Source organism: Bufo gargarizans, chromosome 2, assembly GCF_014858855.1.
Source record: "Bufo gargarizans isolate SCDJY-AF-19 chromosome 2, ASM1485885v1, whole genome shotgun sequence".
Lineage (NCBI taxonomy): Eukaryota > Metazoa > Chordata > Amphibia > Anura > Bufonidae > Bufo > Bufo gargarizans.
The window spans coordinates 286755841-286764363 of record NC_058081.1 but is presented as its reverse complement, the minus strand read 5'-3'; positions in this window follow the sequence as shown (position 1 = coordinate 286764363).

Genomic DNA, 8523 nt, shown 5'->3' with positions numbered 1-8523 from the left:
GCGGCCCCCCTCCCTCCCTCTATTGTATTAATAACATTGGTGGCCAGTGTGCGGCCTCCCCTCTCCCCCCCCCCGATCATTGGTGGCAGCGGAGAGTTCCGATCGGAGTCCCAGTTTAATCGCTGGGGCTCCGATCGGTAACCATAGCAACTAGGACGCTACTGCAGTCCTGGTTGCCATGGTTACTTAGCAATAGTAGAAGCATCATACTTACCTGCTGGCTGCTGCGATGTCTGTGTCCGGCCGGGAGCTCCTCCTGCTGGTAAGTCACAGGTCTGTGAGGCGCATTGCTTAATGATCTGTCACTTACCAGTAGGAGGAGCTTCCGGCCGGTCACAGACAACGAAGCAGGCAGCAAGTAAGTATGATGCTTCTACTATTGCTAAGTAACCATGGCAACCAGGACTGCAGTAGCGTCCTGGTTGCCATAGTTACCGATCGGAGCCCCAGCGATTAAACTGGGACTCCGATCGGAACTCCGCTGCCACCAATGATCGGGGGGAGAGGGGAGGCCGCACACTGGCCACCAATGTTATTAATACAATAGAGGGAGGGGGGGGGGGCGCACACTGTGCCACCAATGTTATTAATACAATATAGGGAGGGAGGGGGGCCGCACACTGGCCACCAATGTTATTAATACAATAGAGGGAGGGAGGGCCGCACTGGCCACCAATTAAATTAAAACTGGGGAGGGAGGGAGGGGTCTGCCCCCTGCTGCCTGGCAGCCCCTGATCTCTTACAGGGGGCTGTGATATGCACAATTAACCCCTCAGGTGCAGCACCTGAGGGGTTAATTGTGCTGATCACGGCCCCCTGTAAGAGATCGGGTGCTGCCAGGCAGCAGGGGGCAGTCATGTACACAGTTCGTAGTATATTCTAACTAGAAGCGTCCCCATCACTATGGGAACGCCTCTGTGTTAGAATATACTGTCAGATCTGAGTTTTCACGAAGTGAAAACTCAGCTCTGAAAAAGCTTTTATGCAGACCGATCTTCGGCTCCGTCTGTATGAAAGTAACCTACGGACACGGATGCCAATCTTTTGTGCATCCGTGTTCTTTCACGGACCCATTGACTTGAGTGGGTCCGTGAACCGTTGTCCGTAAAAAAAAAAAGGACAGTTCAGATTTTTTTGACGGACAGGATACACGGATCACGGAGTCGGATGACAACGGTGCATTTTCCGAGTTGTCAATGGGTCCGCAGAAAATCACAGAAAACGGAACAACGGCCACGGCTGCACACAGCGGTTGTGTGCATGAGGCCTTATCCTAATACATTCTGAATGGAGAGCAATCCGTTCAGGATGCATCAGGATGTCTTCAGTTCAGTCACTGTACGGTTTTTGGATGGAGAAAATACCGCAGCATGCTGCAGAATTTTCTCCGTTCAAAATTCCGGATCCGGCATTATTTTCCATTGAAATGCATTAATGCGGCCCCAAGTGTACGAGGAAAATGTGAAAAAGATAAATACTGGATCCGTTTTTCCAGATAACAACCGGAGATACTGTTCCGGTATTGCAATGCGTTTGTGAGACGGATCTACAAATGGTATCCGTTTGCATACAGAATGCAACGGAACTGCCTCCCAGAATCCAACAAAGCAAGTGTGAAAGTACCCTAAATTGACATGCTACAGATCTTCCTCAGGATCTTCCTCATACAGACCTGTATGTTAGGCCTCTTTCACACGGGCGTCACGTTTGGCTCAGGATGCGTCCCGATGCATTGAGGCAAACCCGCGCGAGTAGGTACGCAATTTCCGTCAGTTTTGACTGCGATTGCGTTCCGTTGTTCACTTTTTATCGTGCAAGTGGATTAAGGGGTGTTAAATTTTTATTTTATTTTTAACCCCTCCAGCCCTAATTTACTTAGCATTCTGTATTAAGAATGCTATTATTTTCCCTTATAACCATGTTATAAGGGAAAAGAATATTGATCGGGTCCCCATCCCGATAGTCTCCTAGCAACCATGCATGAAAATCGCACCGCATCCGCACTTGCTTGCGGATGCTTGAAATTTTCACTCAGCCCCATTTACTTCTGAGGGGCCTGCGTTGCGTGAAAAAAATGCACAAAATAGAGCATGCTGCAATTTTCACGCAACGCACAAGTGATGCGTGAAAATCACCGCTCATGTGCACAGCCCCATAGAAATTAATGGGTCCGTATTCAGTGCAGGTGCAATGCGTTCACCTCATGCATTGCACCCGCGCGGAAATCTGGCCCGTGTGAAAGAGGCCTTAAGAAAAACGTGCCATTTACCAATCACCATGAATATGGTGTTCACTATATTGTACAGCTTATTATGATTACAGGGATACCAAATATTATTTTGTGACGTATCATAGGACATACAGTCCTGATCAAAAGTTTAAGACCACTTGAAAAATGGCAAAAAATCCTATTTAGCATGGCTGGATCTTAACAAGGTTCCAAGTAGAGCTTCAACATGCAACAAGAAGAAATGAGAGTGAGACAAAACATTTTTTAGAATTCAATTTAATGAAAACAACAAATAAACTAAAACAGGTTGTTTTTCCGCTGATCAAAAGTCTAGGACCACATGCCTTTAAAAGGCCAAATGTGTGCAAAGATGTGAATTCATTGTCATTTTCTGTCAGGTAGTCACACATTGTGATGGCAAAGGCAAAAAAACCTCTCCCTTTTTGAACGTGGTCGGGTTGTTGAACTGCATAAGCAGGGTCTCTCACAGCGCGCCATCGCTGCTGAGGTGGGACGCAGTAAGACAGTCATTTGGAATTTCTTAAATGATCCTGAGGGTTATGGAACAAAAAAGTCAAGTGGAAGAGACCCAAAAAATTTCATCAGCCCTGAGCCAGAGGATCCAATTGGCTGTCCGTCAAGACACTGGACGAACCTCGACCTAAATTAAGGCCCTTACTACTGCTAAATGAAGGGCTTCAAAAACAAAAAACGTCTTCAAAGACCTCGTCTCCTTAACCCCTTAGGGACCCATGACGTATCGGTACGGCATGTTTCCCGAATCCTTAAGGACCCATGACGTACCGGTACGTCATGGCTTTAATTTGCGATTCCGGCGCCGCGGGGGTTAATCGGAACGGGATGCCGGCTGAAATCATTCAGCCGGCATCCCGTAACAACGCAGGGGGGGTCATTTGACCCCCCCGTATAGACGATCGCAGAAAACCGCAGGTCCATTCAGACCTGCGGTTTTCTGCGTTTCCGGTCCATTCGGGTGTGCTGTGACCCGATGAACCGGAAAAAGACTGCGATCGGTGGCGTAATTTTACACCACCAATCGCAGTCCGAGGATTTGAGGAGGCGGTGCTGGCCCTGGTGCTGAACACTGCTGTCCAGGGTGCTGATTGGTGCAGGGGAGAGAGGCGCGAGATTCAAACTTCCTGCGCTCCTCTCTCCCCTCCTCTTCCTGTCCAGCACCCTGACCGTGCAGCATCGTCCAGCACCAGCTCCTGTGTCCCCCTAATCGGCATCCATCACCCTCCTGCACCCATCACCACTCAGGTAGGTTAGGGTCAGTGAGGGAGAGGCACCATTAGGAAGGGAAAGAAGGGAAAAGTTAGTTAGGAAAAAAAAAAAAAAGAACTTTTACACAAAACTTTTTTGATCCATCTATCAGACCCCAGAGCCCCCCCTGCCACTTGCCCCCCCCCCCACCAGCCCCCCCCCCCCACCTATCCCCCCACCAGCCCTCCCCAGCCCCCCCCCTCACCACTAGCCCCCTTACCACCACTTTTTTTTTATTTTTCTGCGTTCGCTGACTGGTCGGCACTTTAGCGTCCGTCCACTGTTAGCGTATCGCCCGCCCCACCGCTGATCAGCAACTTTGAACTTTTTTTTTTTTTTTTCCTAACACTTGCCCCTTTATTTTCCTTTTTTTAGTACGCGAACACCCGTTGCCCCCACACACACGCACATATAATAAAGGTTTCCACACACGCACACCTACACACACACACACCCATGGCCCGCCGGGTGTTCTCGGCCGAGGAGGCGTATACGCCCAGATTGCCTCCGACTCCGAGAGCCCCAGTGAGGATGAGGATGACCCCACGTTCCTTTTGTCATCTGCATCCTCCTCATCATCATCGGATGACGATGAGCCACCAAGGCGGCGGAGACGCCGCCAGGCGGAGCCAGGGGCCACACATGCTAGGGATCCTGTGGCCCACCCTAGTACGAGCCGCCCTGGGGTTCGTACTGGTTTCCCGGCCCACCAAATAAGTTCACCGGAGCCCCCTGCCGATGAACTTAGCTGGTGTCCCCCAGTGGACTTTGAGCCTGAGATTCCGGATTTCGCTGGCAATCCTGGAATCCAGATTCCCACAGTGGGGTTTACTGAAATAGACTTTTTTAGTTTTTTTTCAGTAACCCACTGGTGAATTTGATGGTGGAGCAGACGAATCTGTACGCCCAACAGTTCGTCGCTCAAAACCCAGGCTCATTTTTGGCTAGACCCGGTGGCTGGACGCCGGTCAGTGCAGCCGAAATGAGGACATTTTGGGGCCTCGTGCTGCATATGGGTCTAGTCCAAAAACCCAGTGTCAGGCAATACTGGAGTGGGAACGTCCTATACCAGACCCCACTGTACAGTATGGTCATGACACGTCCCCGGTTTGAGGCCATCCGGAAATGTCTGCATTATTCCGATAATGCAGCATGTCCACCCCGAGGTGATCCTGCCTATGACCGGCTGTATAAGATACGGCCGGTCATCGATCACTTTGGGGCCACATTTCAGCAGGCCTACGTACCTGGAAGGGAGGTCGCGGTTGATGAGTCTCTCGTTGCGTTCAAGGGGAGACTCAGTTTCCGCCAATACATTCCCACAAAGCGGGCGAGGTATGGCGTGAAGCTATACAAAATTTGTGAGTACCTCAGGGTACACTTACAAATTTCGTGTGTACGAGGGGCGAGATTCCCGTATTCAACCCCCAGAATGTCCCCCCACTCTGGGTGTTAGCGGGAAACTCGTGTGGGACCTTATGCACCCACTGCTGGATAAGGGTTACCACTTGTACGTGGATAACTTTTATACCAGCATTCCCTTGTTCAGGTCCCTTGCCGCCAGATCCACGTTCGCTTGTGGGACCGTGCAGAAAAATCAGCGCGGCCTCCCTGCCCACCCCCTCCAGGTACCTATCCCCAGGGGTGAGACCCGTGCACTTACCAGTGGAAACCTGTTGCTGGTCAGGTATAAGGACAAGAGGGATGTCCTTATGCTGTCCACAATCCACGGTAACAGCACCACCCCAGTCTCTGTGCGAGGTACCACGGCAACGGTCCTCAAGCCCGATTGTATCGTCGACTACAATCGGTATATGGGAGGAGTTGATCTCTCTGATCAAGTCCTCACGCCATATAATGCCATGCGCAAAACCCGGGCATGGTACAAAAAAGTTACGGTCTACATGGTGCAGGTTGCCATGTACAACTCTTTTGTACTATCCCGAAGCGCTGGCAGCACAGGGACATTCCTCCAATTCTATGAGGCAGTCCTCAAAGACCTGATCTTTTCGGACCGGGAAAGAGCAGGCCGGAGTACCTCGGGAACTGGAGGCGCCCGGATCGTCCCTGGCCAACACTTTCCAGGTGTGGTCCCCCATACTGGAAAGAAGGGACGAACCCAAAAAAGATGCAGAGTGTGTCACAAAAGGGGGATACGGAAGGACACCACCACTCAATGTGACACGTGCCCCGATCATCCGGGCCTCTGCGTTATCGATTGCTTCAGGGAGTATCACACTTCCATGGAGTACTAAATTTTTATAATCCCCAACAGTCCACTAGAGAACATAAAACACTATGGCTCTTAGACTTTGGAGACACAGAAACAATTTTTTTCCCCCCAAAAAATATTAGTTTTAGAGCAGGCATCCTCAAACTGCGGCCCTCCAGATGTTGTAAAACTATAACTCCCAGCATGCCCAGACAACCTACAGCCATCAGCAGGGCATGGTGGGAATTGTAGTTTTACAACATCTGGAGGGCCGCAGTTTTTAGGATGCCTGCTTAGTGTCTCCAAAGTCTGAGAGCCATACATATTGGGCATCGTCGCGTGCGTAAAAGTCGTCGCTATAAAAATAACATTTGACCAAACGCCTCAAATGAACGGTGTTAAAAATATAAAACAAAAACGGTGCCAAAACACCCATTTTTGGGCAAAATTTCGATTTGAATCCCTTTTGCCGGTAATAAAGCAAGGGTTAACAGCCAAACAAAACTCAATATTTATGGCCCTGATTCTGTAGTTTGCAGAAACACCCCATACGTGGTCGTAAATGGCTATATAGCCGCACGGCAGGGCATAGAACGAAGGGAACTCCATACGGTTTCTGGAAGGCAGTTTTTGATGGACAGTTTTTTTTTTTTGACACCATGTCCCATTAGAAGCCCCCCTGATGTAGCCTAGACTAGAAACTCCAAAAAAGTGACCCCATCTAAGAAACTACACCCCTCAAGGTATTCAAAAGTTACTTTACAAACTATGTTAACCCTTTAGGTGTTCCACAAAACTAAATAGCGAATGTAGAAACATTTTTAGAATTTAATTTTTTTGTTACATTGCCTCAAAAAAGAGTAATATAGAGCAACCAAAAATCATATTTACCCCTAAAATAGTCCCAAAACAACAACCACCTTATCCTGTAGTTTCCTAGATGGGGTCACTTTTATGGAGTTTCTACTCTAGGGGTGCATCAGGGGGCTTGAAAGGGTACATGGTGTAAATAAACCAGTCCAGCAAAATCTGCCTTTCAAAAACCATATGACGTTCCCCTCCTTCTATGTCCTGCCGTTTGGCCAAACAGTAGTTTACGACCACATATGGGGTGTTTCTGCAAACTACAGAATCAGGGCAACCCATTTTGAGTTTTGTTTGGCAGTTAACCCTTGTTTTACTCCTGGAAAAAATTTATTATATTGGAAAATTTTCCAAAAAATAGAAATTTCTAAATTGTTTCTCCATCTGCCATTAACTCTTGTGGAAGACCTAAAGGGTTAATAAAGTTTGAAAAAACAGTTTTGAATACCTTGAGGGGTGTAGTTTCTAGAATGGGGTCATTTTTGGGAGGTTTCTATTATCTAAGCCTCACAATATGACTGCAAACCTGAACTGGTCCATAAAAAGTGGGATTTTGAAGATTTCAGAAAAATTTCAAAATTTGCTTCTAAACTTCTAAGCCTTGTAACATCCCCAAAAAATAAAATATCATTCCCATAATGCTACACACATGAAGTAGACATATGGGGAATGTAAAGCCATCACAATTTTTGGGGGTATTACTATGTATTACAGAAGTAGAGAAACTGAAACTTTGAAATTTGCTAATTTTTCAAAAAAATTGGTAATTTTTTTGTGCAAAAAAATTTACTTTTTTGACCCAATTTTAGCAGTGTCATGAAGTACAATATGTGACGAAAAAACAATCTCAGAACGGCCTGGGTAAGTCAAAGCGTTTTAAAGTTATGAGCACTTAAAAGGGACACTGGTCAGATTTGCAAAAAATGGCCAAGTCCTTAAGGTGAAATAGGGCTGAGTCCTTAAGGGGTTAAACTCCACAGAACTGCTCGTTTGCACTTTGCAAAAGAGCACCAAACATGGGACATTCAAAGGTGGAAAAAAGTTTTATTCTCTGATGAGAAAAAAATGTAACCTTGATGGTTTCCAACGTTACTGGCATGACAAGCAGATCCCACCCGAGATGTTTTCTACACGCCACAGTGGAGGGGGCACCATAATGGTCTGGGGTGCTTTTTCCTTCAGTGGAACAATGGAGCTTCAGGAAGTGCAGGGGCGTCAAACGGCCGCTGGCTATGTCCAGATGTTGCAGAGAGCATTCCTCATGACTGAGGGCCCTCATCTGTGTGGTAACGACTGGGTTTTTCAACAGGACAACGCTACAGTACACAATGCCCACCGGACAAGGGACTTCTGCAATGAGCAGGACACTGGTATGATGGCCAATGATGCAATGGGTCAGGATATATATATATATGTTTATAAGTTGTTCGTGACGCCAATTGCAGCTTGCGCAGGTACTGTTGCAGGGCCCTTTAAGATGTTATAGCTCACATACCAGGTGAGGAATGCCAGAGGGCGATAATGTCTCTGTAGTGTCAACGGTGTCTCCTACCTTGGTACGGCTGGACTCCTGGATCCTGGCTCACTTGCAATAAAATGAGTGTTGTTAATAGGAGCAACTGAGTCACTTTGGTAGCAGTAAATGAGATCCAGACTGGTAATATAATCCAACTTGTCTTTACTTGATGCAGCATAATTCCGCACGAGTTACAGCAATAGTCTTGGGTCCCAGCAGGTATAGGCAATGTATGGCAGGAATCAGTATCTCTACTGCTTCTATACTATGTGCCTGGAGAATCTGGCAGGTATTTATCTTCTGCTCTGTCTGTCTTCTGCTTGTAGTGGGCCTGACTAGCTGAGGAGGAATTTGGCTTCTCCTGGACTCTGGATATGCACTCACAGCTTGGCTCGCAGGTAATGCTTCTTCCTGGAG